This window comes from Oncorhynchus nerka, linkage group LG23 (assembly GCF_034236695.1).
Source record: "Oncorhynchus nerka isolate Pitt River linkage group LG23, Oner_Uvic_2.0, whole genome shotgun sequence".
In the NCBI taxonomy this organism is placed as follows: Eukaryota; Metazoa; Chordata; class Actinopteri; order Salmoniformes; family Salmonidae; genus Oncorhynchus; species Oncorhynchus nerka.
The window spans coordinates 39,010,802-39,036,955 of record NC_088418.1 but is presented as its reverse complement, the minus strand read 5'-3'; the positions used below and the strand labels follow the sequence as shown (position 1 = coordinate 39,036,955).

Sequence of the window (26,154 nt, the reverse complement as noted above, 5' to 3'; positions counted from 1 at the left end):
CACCCCCCCCCCCCCCCCCCCCCGTCTCACACTCACTTTTTGTTCCATCACCTCCCGATTTACAAATTAAGCACTGGCTGGCGGCAGTAGAGAACGCTGCCTATGATGTGAAACCTCCTGTGGAGAAATATCCAAGTGTGTATGTTGGTTGCCAGCACTTTCAGCCAGAGAATTTCGAAACAGACCTGAAGTCTTAACTGATGGGGTTGCCAGGTCGTAGAACATTGAAATGTGAAGCTATTCCATCGATTTGCACCTTCACTTCAAAGAGGAAGCATTCCGATCAGCCAACATCAGCGCAGCATAAAATAAGTCAAGCAGCAGTAATGTAGTTAACTAGCTAGCCAGTGGCGACCCGTCATTCAGGGCAGATGTTCACCTGTTTTGAGCCCCACCTGTAAAACATTATTTTTTTGCAGTAATTTGTGTCATATCAATTTGCAAATAATGTAAAAACAAATGTATTGAGTGAATAAAGCCACATTCTCTTTTTCTTGCATTCTTGAGTAAGGCAGCTCCAAAATGCAGGTGTTTCAGCCTAGACCAGTGCTTTCTATGGTGGAAGGGCAGCCAGTGGAAAATACAGAGCGTAGGTGTTGGTAATCTTCTCTTCTCAGTGTTCTGTCATTCATGGGGACACTACGTCACCGCGTAATCTACAGGGAGAGCTAGGCAGTTGAAGCCCCCTTGGGTGCTGCCATAGATTTACATTAGAAGTTCTCATCCAAGAAGGCTCGAGGTCATAGGCCACAGATAAAATGACTTTAAATCACGTTATATGTGCTGTAGTTTTGATTGGACTGATCGTTGTCAACATCATACTTTCAAAATCTTAACTAGACATCAGGAATCACCTCGACAATCTACTGGCAAATCCTTTCTAATCCTTATCGTATGAAGAGAAATGATAGATAAAAGGTATTGGTGCTCATCGGCCATTGGACCGAAAATTACAAATTCAACAATGAGTGGATTGGAGGAAATAAGTGGCTAACTGCAAGAGTTGCAAAGCACTCACCCTGCCTGCTATAAGTTTGAATACATTGGCCATGCTGTGACTCCAGCATGACTTCTGCCAATTTCAAAACAACTGGAAACTCAGAACTGGGAAATCTCATACTTCACTAAGTTCAAGACAACTGGGAACTCTGGAAAAAAATTATCTCAGACTGGTGAAAATACATCTTGAATGGTCAGCCAACTCAGAATTCCAAGTCGAGAACTCAGCCTCTTTCTAGAGCTCTGACCTGAAGTCATGTTTCGACCATGTCATGATTCGAGTTCCCAGTTGTCTTGAAAGCATCATAAATCCAGAGAATGTCAGACTTTTATGACAAAGTTTGATGATAAAGGACCGCTGCGCCACCTTCCTGTTCAAGTGGGCACAGCACAACGAAGGTAGTACAAAAATGTATTGTATGCTGCTGCATCAATGATGTAATATGCCAGGGAGATATGTATACTGTAGATAAGAAAGTAATACTAAGTGTATGTTGTGTAGTAAGCTGTTACTATACCATGTGCTTCACCCTAATAATGTTGTCCCTTTTTCCCCCTTAGCACTTGGTGGTGCACATGTAGCCTATAGCCTGTTTTAGAGAAATGTCATCATCAAACATTGTAAGAGCTTTCTTTGTCTGCTTATATGCCCCCTTTATTTATCCTATGTTTCTGACTTGGTGTACATGGAGAACACTGTAAAAATGGCCCATGTTCTGAATTCTGTCTCTGTACATTTCAAAAGTGCTGAACAAATAGTTATATTGACTAAGTCCATATTGGCTTGGTCATTAATGTCTTAATCGAAATTACGGATTGCCTCGTCTGCTAATCATTCGCTTTTGCCATAGTTTGTACATCTCAACAGTCTCTTCCCATTCAATTATTTGTTTCAACAAACAGTTCAGTAATAGACCCATGTAATTCAGTTGATATTGCGAGGGTTGTTCTGTTTGCGCAATGCGCTGTCTGTGAGTCTGTGTATTGTCTATAAAATAGATCTTCATGATTTGTATTTTAGTTTGGGTGACTGACGGGTGTCTGTTGGGGGTAGGTATTGTGAGGGAAGGTCAGTGTGCATGATCTATTGATACGAGGGAGATGGATGCTTATAGTACAGTGCCTTCAGAATTTTTTCCGTCCCTTTACTTTTTCCACATTTTGTTGTCTTACGGCCTGAATTTAAAATAGTTTAAATGGAGATTGTGTGTCACTGATTTACACAAAATACCCCATAATGTCAGTGGGATTGTGTTTTAAGAAATGTTTAACAAATTAATAAAAAATTAAAAGCTGTCTTGAGTCAACCGGTTTAATGGCCAAACAAGGAGTAAAGATGTGCTTAATAAGTTGCATGGACTCTGTGTTTTAATAATAGTGTGTAACATGATTTTTACATAACTACCCCAGCTCTGTACCCCACACATATAATTATCTGTAAGGTCCCACATTCGAGCAGTGAATTTCAAGCACAGATTCAACCACAAAGAATAGGGAGGCATTCCAATGGTTCTCAAAGAAGGGCACCAATTGGTAGATTGGTAAAATAAACAAAAATCAGAAATTGAATATCCCTTTGCGCATGGTGCAGTTATTAATTATACTTTGGATGCTGTCTCAATACACCCGGTCACGACAAAAATACAAGTGGCTTTCCTAACTCAGTTGCCGGAGAGGAAGGAATCCATTCAATTGATTTTAACTTAAAAAACTAAACATGGCGGTCTCGCCTTAGCAATCTCACTGCAATAAAGACCTCCTCTGTTCCTGTTATTATTGTAAGAGATTGTGATATCTCTCAACTCAAAATAGAGCTAGTCACTTCCAAGGCAGTCAGTCAGTTAACTAATAACTGATCATAACATTGATGTGATTGGCCTGACTGAAACATGGTTCAGTGGGGTTCAGTGGGGTTTGTCCAGCATGTCTAAGGACCTACGCATTGCCACAGTCATACCCTGGATCTAGGTTTGTCTCGTGGAATACAATTTGTGAATCTAAATGTTTTTCCTGATAATCCTGGACTATCGGACCTCCATTTTATTACAATTGAAATCTCTAAAAAAAATCTGCTAAAACCCCAACAAACTGTTATTAAAACCTGCAAAAAAATTATCGGACGACCCAAAGACTCCCTCCACCTACCCAATGACACCGGAGTACAACAATCAGTTAACCACCTACATTTAGGCTTGCATAATACCCTAGATGCAGTCACACTTCAAAAAACATTTTTCAAAATAAATGAGCTCCCTGAAATACAGAAAATACCCGACCCTTGAGGCAAGCTTCCAGAAAATTGAAACGGAAATACGCTCCACTAAACGAAGTCTTCCGACTAGCTTGGAAAGACAGTAAAGTGCAAGATTGAAGAGCCCTCACTGCTCCTCGATCAGTCTACTTATCCAACCTGAGTAAGGAGAATAAAACAATCCAAAACATATTGTTGATACTGTTGCAAAGCTAACTAAAAAGCAGCAATCCCCAAGTGAGGAGGGCCTTCACTTCAGCAATGATGAATTCATGAACTTCTTAGATTAAAACATTATGATTATTAGAAAGCAAATTACGGACTCCTATTTAAATCAAGTCAGGTAAGGCAGGTCCTCACCAGACACCAACGGCAACAATGTCGCCTATGGGCACAAATCCACCATCGCTGGACCAGACAGGACTGGCAAAAATTGCTCTTCACTTCTTCGTTACACCGAGGCTTGTACTCTGGAGCGGGATCGATTTTGAGGTGGAGGATCCGTCATGGTCTGGGGTGGTGTGTCACAGCATCATTGGACTGAGCTTGTTGTCATTGCAGGCAATCTCACCTCTATGCGTTACAGGGAAGACATCCTCCTCCCTCATGTGCTACCCATCCTGCAGGCTCATCCTGACATGACCCTCCAGCATTTCACCAGCCATACAGCTCGTTCTGTGTGTGATTTCCTGCAAGACAGGAATGTCAGTGTTCTGCCATGGCCAGCGAAGAGCCCGGATCTCAATCCCATTGAGCACGTCTGGGACCTGTGAGGGTGAGGGCTAGGGCCATTCCCCCCAGAAATGTTCTGGAACTTGCAAGAGCCTTGGTGGAAGAGTGGGGTAACATCTCACAGTAAGAACTGGCTTATCGGGTGCAGTCCATGAGGAGGGGATGCACTGTAGGACTTTATGCAGCTGGTGGCCACACCAGATACTGACTGTTACTTTTGATTTGGACCCCCCTTTGTTCAGAGACACATTATTTCATTTATGTTAGTCACATGTCTGTGGAACTTGTTCAGTTTATGTTTCAGTTGTTGAATCTTGTTATGCTCATACACATATTTACACATTAAATTTGCTGAAAATAAACGCAGTTGACAGTGAGAGGACATTTCTTTTTTTGCTGAGTTTATATCGGCCTATATTGAATCTTCCTTTCCTGTCAAAATTTTTTGAAAAAGTTGTTTAGCAGCTACTCACTGCCTTCCTGAGGACAAATAATGTATATGAAACACTCAAGGCTGGTTTTAGACCCCATCATAGAGACTGCACAGTCCCCTCTATATTGGGTTCCTGTTAAGGCTAAGGCTGATTTCAAGGTTTTACTGCTAACCTAAACAGCAATAAATTAACTTGCTCCTACCTATCTCTCCAATTTGGTCCTGCCTTACATATTTACATGTACTCTATGCCACAAGACACAGGACTCTTTATTGACCCTAGAATTTCTAAGCAAACATCTTGAGGCAGGGCTTTCTCCTATAGAGGTACATTTTCATGGGATTGTCTGCCTATTTATGTGGGAGACGTCTCAACCTTTAAGTCTTTACTAATGATTAATCTCTTCAGTAGGTCCTATGATTGAGTGTAGTCTGGCCAAGTGGTGCGAAGGTGAACGGCAAGGCACTGGAGTGACAAACCGTCCTTGCTGTCTCTTCCTGGCAGGCTCCCCTCTCTTCATTGGGATTCTCTGCCTCTGACGCTATTATGGGGGCTGAGCCACTGGTTTACTAGTGCTTTTCTATTCCATCCCTAGGAAGGGCGATGGACTAGAGTGGGTTGAGTCATTGATATTGATATCGCTTTAGTGGTTGGGGGCTATTCCCTGGCAAAGTGGGTGGGGTTATCTCTCTCTCTTTCTCTCTCGGTCTACCTCTGGCTCTCTCTCTGTTTCTCTCTCTCCTTCTTTCTACCTCTCTACTGCACCTGCTGTCTCTGAATGCTCGGCTATGAAAATCCATTTGACATTTACTCCTGAGGTGCTGGCCTGTTGCACCCTCTACAACCACTGTGATTATTATTTGACCCTGCTGGTCATCTATGAATGTTTGAACATGTTGAAGAACAATCTGGCCTTAATGGCCATGTACTCTTATAATCTCCACCCGGCACAGCCAGAAGAGAACTGGCCACCCCTCAGAGCCTTCTTCCTCTCTAGATTTCTTCCTAGGTTCCTTTCTTTTCTAGAGGGGTTTTCCAAGCCACCATGCTTCTACATCTATATTGCTTTCTGTTTGGGGTTTTAGGCTGTGTTTCTGTATAAGCGCTTTGTGACATCTGCTGATGTAAAAAGGTCTTTATAACTACATTTGATTTGATTTGACATTGAATGTTCCTGAGTGGTCTAGTTACCGTTTTGACTTAAATTGGCTTGAAGATCTATGGCAAAATTGACCATTGCTGTCTAGCAATGATCAACAACCAACTTGACAGAGCTTGAAGAATTTGTAAAATAATAATGGGCAAATATTTTACAATCCAGGTGTGCAAAGCTCTTAGAGACTTACCCAGAAAGATTAACCGCTGTAATCGCTGACAAAGTGTCACGCCCTGACCTTAGACTCTCTAGGGTAGGGGGCAGCATTCGGAATTTTGGATGAAAAGCATGCCAGAATTAAACGGCCTGCTACTCGGGCCCAGAAGATATGATATGCATATAACTGGTAGATTTGGATAGAAAACACCATCACTAGTTTCCAAAACTGTTACAATAGTGTCTGTGAGTATAACATAACTGATTTGGCAGGCTAAAACCTGAGAAAAATCCATTCAGGAAGTACTTTTTTTGTTGGTTTTGTAGTTTTCTATTCAATGCCATTACATTAAGCCTACCCCTTACTTTTTCGAACATTCTGTTAAAAATTTCAGCGTCCTGCTACTCATACCAGGAATATAGTATATGCATATGATTAGTATGTGTGGATAGAAAACACTCTGACGTTCCTAAAACTGGTTAAATCACGGCTGTGACTATAACAGAATGTGTGTTTCATCGAAAAGCGCAAGAAAAACTGATCACCGAAAACTGGAAAAAATATCAATCAAATTACAAATGTACAAAGCATCACCAATCACGACGTGGCCTTATCTCCTAAATGGAAAATATTTCGAAGCCAAAACTTGGTGAGCATAGGTTTGGCATAATGGGCAGTTGGCCCCGAATAAGAGGACGTCTAGGTTTTTGAGTTATGGCCATTTTTCGGGGATAAAAGTTCCAAAATGAAAATAGAGCAATAATTTTTCCGCTTCACATCAAAGTAAAGGAACCTACGGTGTCAATAAAAAAAGAACCAGCCATTTATCTATAGTCATTTAAGAGAAATCGTACAATGTCAAATTAGTGATGTTCAAAAATAGTTTTTTTTTTTTTTAAACAGTTATCGATCCAGTTGCAGCATGTTCATACGAATCTTTTTAAAGTGTGCTTCGGAGCTCTGCGAGATTTCTGTGATTTTCTGAAATAATAAACATTCACTAAACCCTCCGCAAATAAGTCAGTTCTTAATGTAAAGACTTAAAACTCAATATTCTATAATTGTCTACCCCAAGGAGGATATGTGTTCACTTTCAGCTTCCTGTGTAAACTGGAAGTGCCTTAAAATGGTGTCATAGGTGCTGTTTCGAAGGGTTTCAAAACTTCATATGTGTGATTAGGCAACCCTCATGAACTGTATGTCAGTCATTTCTCCCAACAGATATCAAAGGGCGGCAGGGTAGCCTAGTGGTTAGAGCATTGGACTAGTAACCGTAAGGTTGCAAGTGCAAACCACCTTGCTGACAAGGTACAAAGCTGTCATTCTGCCCCTGAACAGGCAGTTAACCCACTGTTCCTAGGCCGTCAATAAAAATAAGATTATTTTCTTAACTGACTTGCCTAGTAAAATAAAGGGGGAAAAAATCTCTCTCACACACACACACACAGCAAGGATGGAGTGACAAAGTGCAGTGCTTAAAGACACACAGAGCCTGCAATGGCATTTCCATATTCTCAAGGCTGTGCCGAGTTCAACGAGATGCCCCGCTTGACCATAGCACGCTCTGAGTGCAGTGACCGTGAAAAAAGTAGGCCCAAAATTAAGCCTGGCCCTAAATGTCATTTGCTTTTGGGTGACAGTGAGAGAAGGGTTAGGGTGAGAAACACAATTCGACCTCAGGTACGTTCCTGAGGTCCTCCCGATCTGTGCAAGCCTAACCTTGACCGTGGCATTAACCCTTTAACAGTTAATCAGGGTTTTTTGATCTCACAGATTACAATGACATCTCTCCCCATAGGAATACATTGCCTGCTCCTCTAAAGTCAACCTGAAGCCTATGTGGGTTATGAATGCCCTATGAACCTGTCTTCAATGACAATCCATCAGGCCACTATGAGGTCTACCTGTGTTGATTCTAAGCCTTCCTGGAGCAACCGGAAGTGGTTAAAATCACCCTAAAAATGTTTTTCCATACCCAAGCAGCAGTTTGTGATAAATAGTGCATTCAACCCTGTGTAAATTGGTCAGTTCTTAACGTAAACACAGTAAAGATTCTGTAAAGGCATATCCCAATCAGGATATGTGTTTACTTATAGCTTCCTGTGCCAATCGGAAGTGCCTTAAATGGTGTCATAGGGGCTGATTCAAAGGGTTAACTTCTTCGAGATATGGGGCGCTCTTTTAATTTTTGGATAAAAAACGTTCCTGTTTAAACAATATATTTTGTCACGAAAAGATGCTCGACTATGCATGTAATTGACAGCTTTGGAAAGAAAAAACTCTGACGTTTCCAAAACTGCAAATATATTATCTGTGAGTGCCCCAGAACTAATGCTACAGGCGAAACCAAGATGAAATTTCATACAGGAAATGCCCCAGATTCTGAAGGCGCTGTGTTCCAATGTCTTCTTATATGGCTGTGAATGCGCCAGGAATGAGCCTGCCCTTTCTGTCGTTTCCCCAAGGTGTCTGCAGCATTGTGACGTATTTGTAGGCATATCATTGGAAGATTGACCATAGAGACTACATTTACCAGGTGTCCGCCCGGTGTCCTGCGTCGAAATTATTGCGTAATCTCCAGGTCCATGCGCGTTCCATTTCTTCAGAGGAGAAACTAAACTGCCACGAATGACTTATCATCAAATAGATATGTGAAAAACACCTTAAGGATTGATTCTAAACAACGTTTGCCATGTTTCTGTCGATATTATGGAGTTAATTTGGAAAAAAGTTTGCGTTTTAATGACTTAATTTTCGGGTTTTTTCTTACCCAAACGTGATGAAGAAAACGGAGCGATTTGTCTATAATATTTTTGTAAAAACTGAACATTTGCTATCTAACTGAGAGTATCCTCATTGAAAACATCTGAAGTTCTTCAAAGGTAAATTATTTTATTTGAATGCTTTTCTTGTTTTTGTGAAAATGTTGCATGCTGAATGCCAGGCTTAATGCTAGGCTATCAATACTGTTACACAAATGCTTGTTTAGCTATGGTTCAAAAGCATATTTTGAAAATCTGAGATGACAGTGTTGTTAACAAAAGGCTAAGCTTGAGAGCTAATACATTTATTTAATTTCATTTGCGATTTTCATGAATAGTTAACGTTGTGTTATGCTAATGAGCTTGCCTAGAGAATTACACTCCTGGATACAGGTTTTTTTCGTAGCCAAACGTGATGAACAAAATGGAGCGATTTGTCCTACACAAATAATATTTTTGTAAAAACTGAACATTTGCTATCTAACTGAGAGTCTCCTCATTGAAAACATCTGAAGTTCTTCAAAGGTAAATGATTTTATTTGAATGCTTTTCTTGTTTTTGTGAAAATGTTGCATGCTGAATGCTAGGCTAAATGCTATGCTAGGCTATCAATACTCTTACACAAATGCTTGTTTAGCTATGGTTCAAAAGCATATTTTGAAAATCTGAGATGACAGTGTTGTTAACAAAAGGCTAAGCTTGAGAGCAAATATATTTATTTAATTTCATTTGCGATTTTCATGAATAGTTAACGTTGCGTTATGGTAATGAGCATGAGGCTGTATTCACGATCCCGGATCCGGGATGGCTAGAATCAAGAGGTTATAAAGGTCAGATCTTTTCAAAACTTCATATGTGTGATTAGGCAACCCCCATGAACTGTAAATCAATCATGTCTCCCATAAAGTTTCCAAGAAAAAAATCACACACACACACACAGCTAGGACAGGGGGACACAGTGTGGTGCGTAGAGACAGACAGTGCCTGCAATAGTTACCTTTGTTCGAGCTAAAAAATAACCGTCAGACTTAGAGTTCTGAAACTTTAGAAACCTGTTCTAGACCTCAGGTCGATAGTGCATGGTGAGTTACTTGGCTCTAGAAGGTTCTCGGACCGAGAAAAAGCCTCGTACATTTGCTATGACTTCAATTCATTTTGACCATTACGAAAATGACGACATTTAGAAAAGTCTCAGAGACACAAGACTAGGTGCATTGAAACCGGCTCGGCCCATAGAGACGGACCCCAACGTTTCTGTCCGATAGCTCATTCATGGACCCCGTAGCAAGGCATGGAAAAAAGTGGATTTTCAGCACCAATTAAGGTCTTGCTCGGGCACCGAAGGACCTATTGAGCCGAAACTCGGGATTCGGGGTCGCCTCATATAGGCCTACACATAATGTCAGAACTGGACCCGCAGCTAGAACGTAACTATGTGTTTTACGTTTTTATTATGTTTTAAACTGAAGGCGCTGTGAATTATGGGCCTGCTCTGATATATGTGATAGTTGGCTTCTAAATGAGTTGGAAAAAGTGGGTTTGGTGTCAGATGGTATCAGTTTGGTGTCAGAATGACATCTAATTGACTGACGGACACTGACTTGCTAGTTAACCTTTGTACATTTGCAATATGTTTAAACGGAGAGGGACCAACGGATCACCAAAATGGCATTCTGAAATCAACACTAAAAATGGAATAACCATAGTCTCCAGACTGTGCTGAGTTCAATGAAACACCCGATGGACCATAGCTCGCTCTGAGTGCAGCAACAGTGGAAAAAAAGCAGGCTCAAAATGAGGCCTGGTCCTAAATTTCAGGGGCTTTTGGGGGACAGCGGCGGAACCGTTAGGTTTAGATAGCCTAGCATAGCATTTTGTCCAGCTAGCAGCAGGTAACTTGGTCACGGAAATCAGAAAAGCAATCAAATTAAATCGTTTACCTTCGATGAGCTTCGGATGTTTTCACTCACGAGACTCCCAGTTAGATAGCAAATGTTCCTTTTTTCCCAAAATATTATTTTTGTAGGCGAAATAGCTCCGTTTGTTCTTCACGTTTGGCTGAGAAATCGCCCGGAAATTGCAGTCACGAAAACGGAGAAAAATATTCAAAATTAGCTCTATAATATCGACAGAAACATGGCAAACGTTGTTTATAATCAATCCTCAAGGTGTTTTTCAAATATCTATTCGATAATATATCCATCGGGACAATACATTTTTCAGTAGGACCGATTGGAGTAATGGCTACCTCTGTATTTTACGCGAGAATCTCTCTGGGAGCATCAGGTGACCACTTGCGCAATGTAGCCACCTATGGGTATTCTTCAACATAAATGCGTAAAACTACGTCACAATGCTGTAGACACCTTCGGGAATACGGAGAAAGAGTAATCTGGTTGATAGCCCATTCACTGCTCAGTAGGGATGTATTGGAACGCAGCGCTTTCAAAACATGAGGCACTTCCGGATGGGATTTTTCTCAGGCTTTCACCTGCAACATCAGTTCTGTTATACTCACAGACAATATTTGTACAGTTTTGGAGACTTTAGAGTGTTTTCTATCCTAAGCTGTCAATTATATGCATATTCTAGCATCTTGTCCTGACAAAATATCCTGTTTACTACGGGAACTTTTTTTTCCAAAAATGAAAATACTGCCCCCTAGTCACAAAATGTTTTAAGAGTAGTAATTATAATTTGATTTTCAATGTTGTTTTTTACACATGAATCAGGTTGTGAGTCGTGTGTCAAAATGGGGGAGTTACCAGTCCTTTAAGGTTTTGGATTGAAGTTTACACACCTAAGAGAGACCACTGCAAAATGATCAGTTTCTCTGGTTTTACTATTTATTGGTATGTGTTTGGGTAAAATTAACATTTTTGTTTCATTCTATAAACTACTGACAACATTTCTCTCAAATTCCAAATTCAAATATTGTCATTTAACCTCCTGTCTGGCGCAGGCGTACTACAAATTCTATCAAATTTTTTTGAAAACAAGCCTGAAACTCTTTCTAAAGACTGCTGACAGCTAGTGGAAGCCCTAGGAACTGCAATCTGGGAGGACTTGCCTCATTATCATTTACATTTACATTTAAGTCATTATAAAGATGACAGCCAATTGTAATTTTTTGGGATGGTTTTTCCTCTGGGTTTCGCTTGCCATATCAGTTTTGTTATACTCACAGACATAATTTTAACCGTTTTAGAAACTTTAGAATGTGTCCTATCCAAATCTACCAATTATATGCATATCCTAGCCTCTGGGCCTGAGTAACAGTTTACTTTGGGCACGCTTTTCATCTGGACGTCAAAATACTGCCCCCTAGCCCAAAGAGGTTTTAAAGCATTTACTTGCAGACAACTGGTCAAAATAGAAAAAACAATGTCGTGTTGTCAGACCTTGAATAATGCAAAGAAAAACATTTAATATTAATTTTTAAACAACACAATACTAATATTTTAACTTAGGAAGAGTTCAGAAATCAATATTTGGTGGAATAACCCTGATTTACAATCACAGCTTTCATGCATCTTGGCATGCTCTCCAGCAGTCTTTCACATTGTTGTTGGGTGACTTTATGCCACTCCTGGTGCAAAAAATAAAAAAGTTCAAGCAACTCTGCTTTGTTTGAAGGCTTGTGACCATCCATCTTCCCCTTGATCACATTCCAGAGGTTTTCAATAGGGTTCAGGTCTAGAGATTGGGCTCGCCATGACAGGGTCTTGATCTGGTGGTCCTCCATCCACACCTTGATTGACTTGGCTGTGTGGTGTGGAGCATTGTCCTGCTGGAAAAAACAATCCTCAGAGTTGGGGAACATTGTCAGAGAAGAAGGAAGCAAGTTTTCTTCTAGGACATCCTTGTACATGGCTTGATTCATGTGTCCTTCACAAAGACAAATTTGCCCCAATTCTAGCCTTGCTGAAGCACCCCCAGACCACCAAATTTCACAGTGGGTGTGAGACCTGGAGAGGCCTACAAGCCACAGTGTCTCGCACCTACTGTAACATTTGGTGGAGGATAGAGATAGGCTGGAGGAGTAAAACAAAACCTTATTATTCCTGGCATCTGGGATACAGCACCACGTGCCGTTAACCAGCCGATGAACCTGAGGTGGCTTATGATGCCCTCCGATCTGCATTAGAGGGGTAGAACCAGCCATGACTAAAACATTTTTTTACTTGTTATGGCTGAAATCCCGCTACCGGGATCGATATGACAACAGCCAGTGAAAGTGCAGGGCACCAAATTCAAACAACAGAAATCTCATAATTAAAATTCCTCAAACATACAAGTATTTTACACCATTTTAAAGATAAACTTGTTGTTAAACCCACGACAGTGTCCGATTTCAAAAAGGCTTTACACCGAAAGCACACCAAACGATTATGTTAGGTGAGTGCCTAGTTACAAAAAAACACAGCCATTTTCCAGCCAAAGAGAGGAGTTACAAAAGCACAAATAGAGATAAAATTAATTACTAACCTTTGATGATCTTCATCAGGTGACACTCATAGGACTTCATGTTACACAATACATGTTTGTTTTTTTCGATAAAGTTCATATTTATGTCATATTTATGTCCAAAAATCTCAGTTTATATTGGTGCGTTATGTTCAGTAGTTCCAAACATCCAGTGATTTTGCAGAGAGTCACATCAATTTACAGAAATACTCATAATAAACATTGATAAAAGATACAAGTGTCATACATGGAATTTTAGATCCACTTCTCCTTAATGCAACCGCTGTGTCAGATTTCAAAAACACTTTACGGAAAAAGCACACCATGCAATGCTCTGAGTACAGCGCTCAGACACAAAAACAAGCCATACAGATACCCGCCATGTTGTGGAGTCAACAGAAGTCAGAAATAGCATTATAAATATTCACTTACCTTTGATGATCTTCATCATAAGGCACTCCCAGGAATCCCAGTTCCACAATAAATGTTTGTGTTGTTCGATAAAGTCCATCATTTATGTCCAAATACCTCCTTGTTGTTGGCGCATTTAGTTCAGAAATCCAAATTCATGAGGCGCAATCACTAGGTCCCGACGAAAAGTCAAAAAGTTCCGTTACTGTCCATAGAAACATGTTAAACGATGTGTACAATCAATCTTTACGATGTTTTTAACATAAATCTTCAATAATGTTCGAACCGGAGAATTCCTTTGTCTTTAGAAATGCAATGGAACGCAGCAACCTCTTAGGCGAGCCCGCGTGATCAGCTCATGGCAGACACCTGATTGAAAGAGCTCTCTTTCTCTCCCCCTTCACAGCAGAAGCCTGAAACATAAGACTAACATCTAGTGGAAGCCTAAGGAAGTGCAATATTACCCCATAGAGACTGTATATTCGATATGCAATGACTTGCAAAAGTACAAACCTCAGACTTCCCACTTCCTAGTTGGATATTTTCTCATGTTCTTGCCTGCCATATGAGTTCTGTTATACTCACAGACATCATTCAAACAGTTTTAGAAACTTCAGAGTGTCTTTCCAAATCTACTAATAATATGCATATCCTAGCTTTTGGGCCTGAGTAGCAGGCAGTTTACTCTGGGCACCTAATTCATCCAAGCTACTCAATACTGCCCCCCAGCCATAAGAAGTTTTAACTCTGCAATGTCTGTAAGGTTAAGCTCTCGGCAACACACACTTCAGAGTGTGCAGTCGGCCAGATTCATTATTGCAATAATTAATCGAGCTTAAATAAAGATTAATTGTTTGAATAGAGGTCCAAGTTTCTCTCAGTATACATGATTTTCCATATTATAGTATACTATTCTTTTCCATATTTTTCAGGAGTTGAAAGCTCTCCCACCGGAAACAGCAAGGAGGGAGGGGAAGCTACAGCCACATACTGGACGTCGTATGTGGTGATGGATGAAGTGCTGCAGGTGCTGCCACTCCATCACCACACCGGTCATCATCTCCTTCTCTCCCTCCCAGAGTGGTCCAGATGAGGATGTGGGAGAAGGAGGTGATTTCTGTTTTCTCATCAAAGTGTTCAGTAACAATTTATTTTAAGGGGTTCTTATTACAGTGTAAGTATTGTAGTTACACTGTAATAACGACATGGTGGTAATTGCAGTTTGTAATTACAGCGGCATAACAATGAATGCTTGTTAAATGCAAGCATTTTAAAATGGGCAAGTTTACACTAAATTCACCAATGTAGTGGTTAGTTTCTTCTCAGCTGCATCCATTTGTACATTTGAGTCATTTAGCAGACTCTCTTATCCAGAGTAACTTATAGTAGTAAGGTCATACATTTTCTTATACTGGTCCCCCGTGGGACTCAAACCCACAACCCTGGCATTGCAAGCACCGTGCTCAACCAACTAAGCCACACAGGAGCATCCAGTTTATTAATAACTGTCACAGATCGCTGGGTGTCCAAAAAATCCTAAGGTTGAAGGCACTATAGACTCTGATTACCTACCCGTGAATGCGCACTCTTCAAAATCTCCACTCAATGTTGCTAGCTCTTGCCCCCAAAACGTGTACCATCAACTTTCTTGAGTTTACCAAAACAGATCAGACATAAATCATCCTCACTGGCTGGTGTCAACGATACGGGCATCATCCCAGATTATAATAAACAATTATTTGTAATATTTAGAAAAGAGGTACAAAATTATGAATATGTTTGTTCCCCATTTCAACAACCTGAACCTCCTTTCTGTACAAGTGAGAGGATAAACCAACAAGTACATCACAAAGTACATATCTTCATAAGGACAATATAATTACTAGGTGTTACACAGGATATAGCTAGTTAAAATGAAGTGTATTTTCAGGGGTACTTACTTGTAACTAGTGTGTACTTATATAGTACATTACCCATCCTGACAGCAAATGTATTTGGAATTAACTAGAAGTAACTAGTTACAATCTTACTGTCACGTCTATTCTCCCTCCCTGGCGCTCGAGGGCGACAGTCTGCCCTTCATTAAGCACACCTGTTATAACGTCTGCTTCCAACTCACACCCTCAAACACATAGATCCCTTAATTAAACGCAGCTCACTTTCCAGCCCACTTTCCAGCTCACACTCTCAAACACCTAGGTCCCTTGAACGCAGCTCACTCTCCAGATCCCAATCACCTGAATTCTAATCACCTGTTCACACACCTGTATGTCATTATCACACAATATTTAGTTCAGTTCTTTGCACCCCAACACTGTGAGATATTGTTTGTTTTGTGACACACGTCTTTCGGAACTCTGTTTTTCCCTGTGATTTATTCCTCCCATGTATGATAGTTTTTGCCTGCCTCACTAACGATGCCTTTGGCATATTCCCAGTCTTTAGCCTATCGGATTTCCTGTTATCTACCTATTGCCTGATCTCCTGGACTACATTACTAGCCTTTTCCCTGCCTGTACTTTAGCCTGTTGGATTTCCTGTTATCTACCTATTAACTGATCACCCGGACTACATTACTTGCCTTTTCCCTGCCTGTACTGTTGCCCTTTTGGACCCCCTGTGTATAACCTTCTGCCTGCTCCTGGACCCAGCTACCTGCCTCCTCCTGTGGTCCATTGCGATAAACACCTGCTGCGCCCTGCTCTTGAAACCAGCTCTCTGTCTCCCCCCGTGTTCATTATACCTGTCACCATCATTACGCACAGCAGCGCTCATTGGACTCACCTGGACTCCTACCCTTTGTTGATTACCCCGTCTATAACTGTCTGCTCCCCCCGTTTGTTCCCTGTGTCTGCATTATTGTCGTTATGTGTTCATGTCCAGACGCTGTCCTGTCCTGTTTCATGTGTGTTGCCATTAAATGTTCACTCCCTGTACCTTCTTCTCGTCTCTAGCAGCGTTGATTCTTACACTTACTGCTATAGAAAATGGTGAAGGGACATTCAACATTCATTCATTTGCAAGTAAACGTTTCAATAAAACTAGATTGGTCTGTCAATATAGGAAATAGTTTAAACATGGCTTGTATGCAAGACAACATTTATTTGTGAGTTTACACAGCAGTATGCAGGGACAGTTAGGACCACCTGCTCTTTCCATGACAGACATTACCCCTACAACTCATCCAGAACGCCGCAGCCCGTCTGGTGTTCAACCTTCCCAAGTTCTCTCACGTCACCCCGCTCCTCCGCTCTCTCCACTGGCTTCCAGTTGAAGCTCGCATCCGCTACAAGACCATGGTGCTTGCCTACGGAGCTGTGAGGGGAACGGCACCTCAGTACCTCCAGGCTCTGATCAGGCCCTACACCCAAACAAGGGCACTGCGTTCATCCACCTCTGGCCTGCTCGCCTCCCTACCACTGAGGAAGTACAGTTCCCGCGCAGCCCAGTCAAAACTGTTCGCTGCTCTGGCCACCCAATGGTGGAACAAACTCCCTCACGACGCCAGGACAGCGGAGTCAATCACCACCTTCCGGAGACACCTGAAACCCCACCTCTTTAAGGAATACCTAGGATAGGATAAAGTAATCCTTCTCACCCCCCCTCCCCCTTAAAAGATTTAGATGCACTATTGTAAAGTGGCTGTTCCACTGGATGTCTTAAGGTGAACGCACCAATTTGTAAGTCGCTCTGGATAAGAGCGTCTGCTAAATGACTTAAATGTAATGTAAATGTAAAGACGGACCAGGTGAATCCAGGTGAACGATATGATCCCTTATTGATGTCACTTGTTCAATCCACTTCAATCAGTGTAGATGACGGGTTAAATAAGAATTTGTTAGCCTTAAGACAATTGAGACCTGTATTGTGTATGTGTGCCATTCAGAAGATGAATGGGCAAGACAAAAGATTTAAAGTTACTTTGAACGGGGTATGGTGGTAAGTGCCTGGCGCACTGGTTTGTGTCAACTCCAATGCTGCTGAGTTTTTCACGCTCAACAGTTTCCTGTGTGTATCAAGAATGGTCCACCACCCAAAGGACATCCAGCCAACTTGACACAACTGTGGGAAGCATTGGAGTCAACAATGGGCCAGAATCCTTGTGGAACTGTAACGGATTTCCTCCTCTTCGTCTGAAGAGGTGTAGCAAGGATCGGACCAATACGCAGCGTGGTAAGTGTCCATGTTCTAATAGAAAAGACTGAACATGACACAAATACAAAATAACAAAGTGAAACGGAAACGAAACTGTCCAGTGTGGCACAAACACTGACACAGGAAACAATCACCCACAAAATACCAAAAGAATATGGCTGCCTAAATGTGGTTCCCAATCAGAGACAACGATAAACACCTGCCTCTAATTGAGAACCAATCTAGGCAAACATAGACCTACATAAACACCTAGATGGAAACAACCCCATAAATCTAAAAAAAAACTAAATAGTACAAACACCCTAGAATTAGACAAAAACGCACGTATCACCCATGTCACACCCTGACCTAACCAAAATAATAAAGAAAACAAAGAATACTAAGGTCAGGGCGTGACAGAAACGCTGTCAACATCTTGGCTGTTCTGAGGGCAAAAGGGGGCGAAACGAAATATTAGGAAGGTATTCCTAATGTTTTGTACACTGTGTATATACAGTTGTTGAGAATATATACTACTAACACCTATAATAAATACTACAGTTCTACAAAGGGAATACCTGGATATGGCGTGTTTGGCCTGTGTAGTGAGGTGTTACAAGGGGAGATTGTTGTTATGGGACCTTTCACATCTCCTCTTGAGAGTAATTGACACGCAGGGAAAGGGATTTGATTCCCCTGCCTAGATTCTCGTCACATAGAACCAACTCCAAAAATAACCTATAGGCCAACAAGCGGTATTGTCTGTAAGAGATTGACAAAAACGCTATTAGCTTTTCACGAGCAGTCCTTGTGTACTGTCTGTATTCCTATTGTAGCAGCACAGTGCAGAATATGACATCTCACAAACACGTTGGTTAGCTACAACACACATGTAGTTACTCAGACTAATATGAGTCATAAAGCCAAAGTCATTACTTTTTTGCTCCTAATGAGATGCTCTGAGGCTAGCTAAGCTAGGTAGCTAATGTCAACCTACAGTACATTTTGGGTATTGCAAACAAATCTAGCCAGCTCAACTTGGCTAGTGGTACCAGCAAGCCCTGTTATGGCTGAATTGATCACAAAATTATACTGTACTGAACAACACCGTCTTGTGTAAAAAGATAGCTTATATTGCTAGCTAGTTACCGACAGCAAAACAACTTACTTGTTTGTGATTTGCCCTCCTGGTCCAGCTGGTCAAGGCTGCCGCCACCAATTGATCTTGGAGGTTCTGAAGAACGTCCCCAGCACAATTGGACAAGGAAGTAAAACACAATTGGACAAGGAAGTAGGGCTCCCGTCACATTGTAGTCTCTATAAAGCCAGGGAAAATGAGTCAACCTACATTTACATTACATTTAAGTCATTTAGCAGACGCTCTTATCCAGAGCGACTTACAAATTGGCGACTTACAAACCTAGATATCCTGCAATGTCATGGCAGATTGGAACATTGTTGAGATGCAATGGCTATATTGAAAGAGGAAAACCATCTCTACCTGCTGCTAGCGTGATTGTGCAGTCAGCGAACAAAGGCCACGATAATTGCTACAAATCATGACTCATTTTTAGATAAGGCTCAATCAACTGATGACGTCATTGGTTGAACTCTCGGAAATGTTAAAATACAGCTATAGTCCATAATTATGTCTGAAACACCTATCATCACTCATAATTATGTAGGGAGACTGGAAACAGCCCAAATAGTGTCTACTGATGAAGTTTCTGTTAAGCGGAGTGGAACAGGGAAACCCAAGAGCAGACTGGGATGAAGTAACCAAGGTATTTATTGAAACCCAGGGGGAAGATGGAGTGTAGGCCAGGGGAAGCTCTGGCGGGTTGCAGGAAACCAGGTGTGGAGGCTGAGGCTGGAGTGAGAGGGGTTGGGACAGGGTAAGCAGGTCTGTAAGGGAATCCAATGCAGCAGTGTGGGGAATCCAGGGCAGAGTAGCAGGATGAGGAGACGTGGGACTGGAGACGGGAACCAGGGTCAGAGTATTTGAAGGTCTTGATTATGGAACAGGTTGCAGCTGGTGGGGATCTGCTCTGACTCCAGCACACATGTCTCCACCCACACAATCACACACACACAGAGACAGAGAGACAGAGAGACAGAGAGACAGAGAGGGAGAGAGAGGGCACTGGGGGAGTGGCGGCAGGTCAAGGAGACACAGGATGAGCAGTAGAGGGTGTGACGAGCAAATGTAACAGTTTCCCTAAAATAAACCCTTTCTCAAAGTTGTGTAAGGACAGACGCTGGAGACGAGAAGCAGGTATGAGGAGTGAACATTTAATGAAACATGGACATGAAACAGATCACAGATTGCGTCTGGAAAGGGCAAATGTAAACGACAAGAATGCTGACACCGGAACCAACAGAGGAACAGACAGATAAATATGGGGCAATCAACAAAGTGAAGGTGACCGCTTAATGACGGTGACAGGTTTGCGTAATGAAGGGCAGGAGCAGGCGTGACAGTACTCCTCCCTCTAGGGGCGCTACCTGACGACCCACCTGCGCGAGCCTGACATGCTGGCCGAGGCATGGGCACTGGACAAGCCGGCTGGGGCGTAGAAGCCCGACAAGCCAGTATAGGCGTGGGAGCCTGGCGAGCCGGCAGAGGCAAGGGAGGGAGTCGGGAGCGAGAGGGAGAGCGGGACCAGGCATGACAAGTTGTGTCTTAAATTTTACTCTTATTCCCACAATAAAGCAGTACACTAGTGATCTGATCAAAATGTGTGCACTTTATGGGGAATAGGGTGTCATTTGAGCTGCAGGCTTACAGTTAGTGGTTTTTGTGGTTATTGTGAGTGTCTGACAATTATTTATATATACACTAGATGACTAATAGGGGGATCTGTTTTGAAGCAAATACACCTCCATCTTGGCACTTCCCCACCATTGTAAAACATATGTTGGATGCTATAGAAATGCATTTATTAAAGGGCCAATCAGCAACAATAACAAAGCACCACTGTTTCGGTAAAAACCTGAGGGATGAGGCAGGAAAAACGTAATCACTATCAACTTCTTATACAAAGCAATGACTGCAAGGACTGAAAATCCATGATATCAAAATTAAAGTTTAACCATGCTTTGAGGCCATACAGTGTTTGATTACATTTACTTTGTTTGCAAACGTTGTAAGTAAACAAGCTTAGAATTTGGGTTCTGACAGGGTACAAAAGTTTAACTAAGCTCATGAGGCATTTAAACTACATGACCAAAAGTCTGTCAAACATCTAATTCCAAAATCATGGGCATTAATATGGAGTTGATACCCCCTTTGCTACTAGAACAGCCTCCACTATTATGGGAAGGCTTTCCACTAGATGTTGGAACATTGCTGCGTGGACTTCAATCAGCCACAAGAGCATTAGTGAGGTCGGGCACTGGTGTTGGGCGATTGGGACTGACTTGCAGTCGATGTTCCAATTCATCCCAAAGGTGTTCGATGGAGTTGAGATCAGGGCTCTGTGCATGCCAGTCAAGTGCACAGGGGGCATTGACATGCTGAGACAGGAAAGGGCCTTCCCCAAACTGTTGCCACAAAGTTGGAAGCACAGAATCGACTAGAATGTCATTGTATGCTGTAGTGTTATGATTTTCCTTCACTGGAACTAAGGGGCCAGGTCCAAACCAGGAAAAACAGCCCAACACCATTATTCCTCCTCCACCAAACTTTAAAAGTTGGCACTAGACATTGGGGCAGGTATCATTCTCCTGGTATCTGCCAAATCCAGATTTGTCCATCGGACTGCCAGATGTGTTTCATCGCTCCAGAGAACGTATTTCCACTGCACCAGAGTCCAATGGCGGTGAGCTTTACACCACTCCAGCTGATGCTTGGAATTGTGCATGGTGATCCTAGGCTTGTGCGACTGCTCGGTCTTTGAAACCCATTTCATGAATTCCCGACGAACAGGTCTTGTGCTGACGTTGCTTCCAGAGGCAGTTTGGAACTCTGTTGAGATTTTTACACATTACACATTTCAGCACTCACCGGTCCCATTCCGTGAACTTGTGTGGCCCACCACTTCGCGGCTGAGCCGTTGTTGCTCCTAGACATTTCCACTTCACAATAACTGTACTTACAGTTGACCGGGGCAGCTCTAGCAGGGCAGACATTTTACAAACGAACTTGTTGGAAAGAAGGCATTCTACAGTATGACGGTTCCAGTCACTGAGTCACTGTCACTGAGCTCTTCAGTAAGGCAATTCTAATGCCAATGTTGGTCTATGGCGATTGCATGGCTGTGTGCTCGATTGTATACACCCGTCAGCAACGGGTGTGGTTAAAATAGCCAAATCCACAAATTTAAAGGAGTGTCCACATACTTTTGTATATACAGTGGCTTTGGAAAGTTCTCAGAACCCTTGACTTTTTCCAAATTTTGTTACGCTACAGACTTATTCTAAAATGGATTAAATAAAAAAAATCCTCATCAATCTACACACAATACTCCATAATGACAAAGCAAAAACCGGCTTTTAGAATTTTTGGCAAATTTATAAAAAAAAAAACAGAAATACCTTATTTACATAAGTATTCAGACCCTTTGCTATGAGACTCACAATTGAGCTCAGGTGCATCCTGTCTCCAGTGGCGCAGCGGTATAAGGCATTGCATCTCAGATTGGGACTCCCATAGGGCGGCGAACAATTGGCCCAGCATCGGTCGGGTTTGGCCGGGGTAGGCCGTCATTGCAAATAAAATTTGATCTTAACTGGCTTGCCTGGGTAAATAAATGTTAAATAAAAAATCATCCTTGAGATGTTTCTGCAACTTGATTGGAGTCCACCTGTGGTAAATTAAATTGATTGGACATGATTTGGAAAGGCACACTCCTGTCTATATAAGGTCCCACAGTTGACAGTGCATGTCAGAGCAAAAACCAAGCCATGAGATCGAAGAAACTATCCATAGAGCTTCGAGACAGGATTGTGTCGAGACACAGATCTTGGGGAGGGTACCAAAACATTTCTTTAGCATTGAAGGTCCTCAAAGACACAGTGGCAGCGTCATGCTGTGGGGATATTTTTCAGCTGCATGGACTGGGAGACTAGCCAGGATCGAGGCAAAGATGAACAGAGCAAAGTACAGAGATATTCTTGATGAAAACCAGCTCCAGAGAGTTCAGGACTGGGGGCAAAGGTTCACCTTCCAACAGGACAACAGTCCTAAGCACACAGCCAAGACAACACAGGAGTGGCTTCGGGACAAGTCTCTCAATGTCCTTGAGTAGCCCACCCAGAGCCCGGACTTGAACCTGATTGAACATCTCTGGAGTGACCTGAAAGTAGCTGTGCAGCAATGCTCCCCATCCAACCTGACAGAGCTTGAGAGGATTTGCAGAGAAGAATGGGTGAAACTCCCCTTATACAGATGTGCCAACCCGATTAAATTTGAGACAGTAATCACTGCCAACGGTGCTTCAACAAAGTACTGAGTAAAGGGTCTGAATACTTATGTACATGTCATATTTCAGTGTTGATTTTTTATAAATTCACAAAAAGTTCAAATAAATCAGTGTTTGCTTTGTCATTATGATGTAGGGTATGGTGAGCAGATTGATGAGGAAAAAAAATATTTCATCCATTTTAAAATAATTCTGTAACGTAACAAAATGTGGAAAAAGGGTTCTGAATACTTTCCAAATGCATTGTATAGTGTACGTTAGATTCTTCAAGAATCAGTGGACTTAATTTATGTCCACACATTGATGTAGCAACTGCTGATTGGCCTTTTAATGTCTACATTTGTTTTTGACATGTTTATTCTCTTACAGATACCTTCATGCAGTCCTGCCCAACCCTCTTCCTGGAGATCTACTGTCCTGTTGGTTTTCAGTCCAACCCTAATTTAGCATATCTGATTCAGCTAGTTAAGGTCTTGTTGAGCAGCTAATTAGCAGAATCAGGTGTGTTAAATTAGGGTTGAACTGAAAACCCACAGGAAATTAGATCTTCAGGAAGAGGGTTGGGCAGCCCTGCCTTAATGCATACTTTTAAATGCTATTATGTGAGCTAAACATAACAAAAAAAGGAATGCAATTTATAAAACATTTTCATTCAAGTATTTAAAAAAAAAAGTTTGAATGTTTACTGCCCCAACTACAACAAGAAAAACACTTAAATACAGTACAAAACTGTAGAATTCCATTCGTTTTTTTCTGGGGAGTGCCAATATGGCCAACCGATGGCTTCAAAGCGTCTTATTGGCCAATACATAGCATCAGCATTCCAAGGTTGATACAGCAGGTCTATAAATATTTGGACATTGACCAAGTTATTATTATTTTAGGTGTCTACCACAGCATATTGGAATAATGAATATGAGCTGAAAGTGCATACTTTAGGGATAGGGGGCAGCATTTTCACTCTGGATGAATTGCGTGCCCATAGTGAACTGCCTCCTACTCTGTCCCAGATGCTAATATATGCATATTATTATTACTATTGGATAGAAAACACTCTGAAGTTTCTAAAACTGTTTGAATTATGTCTGTGAGTATAACAGAACTCATAGGGCAGGCAAACTTCCAAACAGGAAGTGGAAATTCTGGGGCTGGTTGATTTTCAACTCATCGCCTATTCACATCCAAATAAGATATGGATCGGTTCGCACTTCCTATGCCTTCCACTAGATGTCAACAGTCAGTAGAACGTGGAATGAAGCCTCTAGTGTGATGTGTGACCGGATGGCAGGTACTTGAGTCACTGGTCTGGCAGAATGCCAGTTCCTGGTTACGCACAGTACTTATTATATCGCCTTGCGTTCCATAACTCTGTAGACAAAAACGAATGCTCCGGTTGGAACGTTATAGGATATATATGATAATAACATCCTGAAGATTGATTCTCTACTTAGTTTGACCAGTTTATTCGACCTGGAATATAACTTTTTGAAGTTTTCGTCCGAGTTCGCCTGGACCAGCGCCAGCTTTTGGACATGTGAACTAAACGTGCTAGCAAAAGTAGCTAATTGGACACAAGTAATGGACATTATGGAACAAAACAACAATTTATTGCGGAACTAGGATTCCTTGTACTGCATTCTGATGAAAGATCATCAAAGGTAAGGGAATATTTATGATGTAATTTCGTATTTCTGTTGACTGCAACATGGCGGAGAAATATATTTACGTCTGAGCGCCGTCTCAGATTATTGCATGGTATGCTTTTTTCGTAACGTTTTTAAAAAATCTGACACAGCGGTTGCATTAAGAACCAGTGTATCTTTAGTTATATGTAAAACATGTATCTTTCGTCAAAGTTTATGATGAGTATTTCTGTTATTTGACATAGCTGTAATTACTCCGGATATTTTGGAGGCATTTCTGAACATGGCGCCAATGTAAACCGAGATTTGTGGATAGAAATATGCATATTATCGAACAAAACATAAATGTATTGTGTAACATGATGTCATATGAGTGTCATCTGATGAAGATTATCAAAGATTAGTGATTAATTTTATCTCTAATTCTGCTTTTGTGACTATCTTTGGCTGGGAAAAATGGCTGTGTGTTTTGGGGGATTTGGTGGTGATCTAACATAAATACATGTTGTGTTTTCGCTGTAAAGCATTTTAAAAATCGGACACGATGGGTAGATTAACAAGATGTTTGTCTTTCATTTGCTGTATTGGACTTGTTAATGTGTGAAAGTTAAATATTTCAAAAAAATATTTTTGAATTTCCCATGCTGCCTTTTCAGCGGAATGTTGGGGGGGGGGGGGGTTCTGTTAGCGGAACCTGTGTCCTAGTGTCCTAATTTGAGGGTATTTACATCCAAATCGGGTGAACATTGTAGGAATTACAGCACTTTTTATATGTGCTCTCCCCCTTTTTAAGGGACCAAAAGTAATTGGACAATTGGCTGCTCAGCTGTTCCATGGCCAGGTTTGTATTATTCCCTCATTAGTTTACATTTACATTACAATAGTTTACATTTACAAGTAAGCAGATGAAAGGTCTAGAGTTGATTTCAAGTGTGACATTTGCATTTGGAATCTGTTGCTGTTTACCCTCAGTATGAAGTCCGAAGAGATGTCACTGCCAGTGAAGCAAGCCATCATTAGGCTGAAAAATCTAAACAACCCCAACAGAAAGATAGCAAAAACATTAGTTTTGGCCAAATCAACTATTTGCTCCATTCTTAAAATGAAAGAACTCACTGATGAGCTCAGGAACACCAAAAGGCCAGGAAGACCACAGAAAACAGCTGTGCTGAATGACAGGAGAATTCTTTCCCAGATGAAGAAAAAACCTTCACAACAGTTGGCCAGATCAATAACACCCTCCAGGAGGTAGGTATACCTGTGTCAAAGTCAACAATCAAGAGAAGACGTCACCAGAGTAAATGCAGAGGGTTTGCCAGAAGATGTAAACCATTGGTAAGCCTCAAAAAAAGGAAGACCAGATTATCATTTGCCAAAAAACATGTCAAAAAGCCTGTACAGTACTGGAACAACATCCTATGGACAGATGAGCCAAATATCAACTTGTACCAGAATGATGGGAAGAGAAGAGTATGGATGATCCAAAGCATACCACCTCATCTGTGAAGCATGGTGGAGGTAGTGTTATGGCGTGGACATGTATGGCTGCCAATGGAACTGGTTCCCTTGTATTTATTGATGATGT

General features: G+C 41.6%; 1 protein-coding gene across 1 annotated transcript in view; it reads right to left on the bottom strand.

The window, feature by feature from the left end:
• The window catches only part of LOC115106817 (solute carrier family 13 member 2-like), a 60,095-nt gene that overhangs the window by 6,730 nt on the left and 27,211 nt on the right, over positions 1 to 26,154 (bottom strand). The window lies entirely within an intron of this gene.